This window comes from Palaemon carinicauda, chromosome 14 (assembly GCF_036898095.1).
Source record: "Palaemon carinicauda isolate YSFRI2023 chromosome 14, ASM3689809v2, whole genome shotgun sequence".
Lineage (NCBI taxonomy): Eukaryota > Metazoa > Arthropoda > Malacostraca > Decapoda > Palaemonidae > Palaemon > Palaemon carinicauda.
The window spans coordinates 72,910,347-72,912,633 of record NC_090738.1 but is presented as its reverse complement, the minus strand read 5'-3'; positions in this window follow the sequence as shown (position 1 = coordinate 72,912,633).

The following is a 2,287-nucleotide window of genomic DNA, read 5'->3' as shown; positions in this document are numbered from 1 at the left end:
GAAGCTAGTCATATATCTAAGCAAAGATAATGCTTTTAAATGTGTGTTGAATTAGTGTTAAACGTAATCTTAGCAATTCTTTTATAATTTTGCACAAATAACATAATCATTGGAGTCCATTACGATTGTATTTCTAATAGTGATATTAAGATTCATGCCCTTTTCCATCTGCATTTCGTTATTGAATAGAAATCCGGTATCATAGAATCGTTTTCACTAGTAAATAGGTTTCATGCATGCAACTAATATTCTTCTAAAATGTTGGTGTAAGGTTGATGGAAAATTATTTTTGTATCCTTCTTATCATATCTGTTAAGTTAAATGATGTTCCTGTGCATTGCCATATGTCTCTCTTTTGCATGTATGTAATTGGCAAAAGTTGCCGATTTTCGCTATTTTCAACTCAACCTCAAAGGACTACTATTTGTGTTAGAGACTTCAATTCTTTTTCTAAAAATTACCTAATATTATATGGTATTCAGATGTGCATTCAAATAAACAGTTATATCATCATGAGTTTTTTTGTTAGCCTTCAAATGAAAGAAAGTCTTAATTTTCGAGCATAAGTAAAATTACGTCACACTTTGACCTCTGGTGACCTTGACTTTGATCTGATGACCTTGAACTAGTTTTCATGTTGTAGATAACTAAACTAGCTTCAATTTAAGCACCACACATAACCATAGGTTAATTGTGTGCAATGTTGTGTTAATTTTAATTTCCCGTACCCCTAACTTTTGGAGCGATTTTGCATCAGAACATTTCTAACAAACTAGTGAATATCTCCATTACTGCCGGGTTTCAGAACAAACACACCCTCGCTAAAAATGTGTCCAAGGTGGTCCACTATCAAAATAAGGTGGGTAATTTTTGTGGACATAAAATGGATGCAAACACCCCTTGGGTCCTGGACTAATATATATATATATATATATATATATATTATTGATAATTTTATTAGCTTCATGTTATACAACCGTACGTGTCAGTGAAGTAATTTAAATTATTTATGATTTTTAGATTATTTTTCCTCTATATTCAAAGAAATGGCAGTCATATATTATACTGTCAGTAAATTATATAACATCCAGTAACAATTAACATGTTGTGTTATGTGAAGCTTATAATAGGTAATCAATGAAAAAGTAAAAAAGAAATAACGCTATTTCTCTGAAAAGAAAATAATTGTTTGAATATAAAGTGATAGTTTTGAAATTTCTGTAAAAAGAGACAAAACAAAAAAATGTATTGCTATTTTTGAGTAAAAGCATAATTGAAATGATTGAAAGGGGGAATTGATAGTCAGTTTGTACATCAAATTTAAGATATTAAAATTATTTATATGACCAACGTTTCGAAAAACTGAATAAAAACATCTAAAGTGAAGTATCTATGTTGATACCCCTTATGATTATTTTCAATATTTAATGCAGTATAATCAATAAGAATCAAAATAATCCTTTTTTTTCGTTATGATGCAAAATATAATTCACTCATTTCTCTATTACCAATATAATTAAACTCTCTATTAAGAGAATATGATTATTTTGGGGGTCATATCCTTATTAGTTTATGTTTATTCTTATTTAGTGGTTTATTTGATTGCTAGTTATTATATCAATCTTTCAGTTTTTATATTCACCCTCTTTTTAGCACGTTCTCTTTTAAATATATTTTTCTATAGAAAAAAAAAAGAGAAACTTTTATATTTTCTCTTCCTTATCTGGAAATAGAAGTACCCACGCTGTCTAGTAGAAATAAGTCGGAAATTAAATATCACTAACTCATTTCCTGTCAAATTCCTCTTAAAAGGCCTCATAATGATGAGTGGGGGGATAGTAGTAATAAGAAGAGTGTCCGGGCAAAAAGAAGACTTTTTTTTTTTTCTCGCTAAACACAGATAATGTGTTCCGGTCCAAAAATTTAGGTATCAAAACTTCAATAAAAGATTCGAAAAAATTGCCAAAATAAAAAGAGAGAGAGAGAGAGAGAGAGAGAGAGAGGAGAGAGAGAGAGAGAGAGTTTATTCTAATAATCAAACCAGATAATTGATAAACGGTAGATATTAAATGAAATATGAACTGTTAGATCAGCAGTCTTTCGTATATATATTTCCATATGTTATTGTGTAATATTTCTATAAAAAATAAATAGAATAATATGTAGTATATTTCATTTGCTAAGTTTTTCCTCTTTAATTTTCCTAGGAGTATATAAAATGACAGTTTTCTCCTTATGTATAAATTTAACAGTCTACCTATAAACTAACGTGATATGAATATTCCTT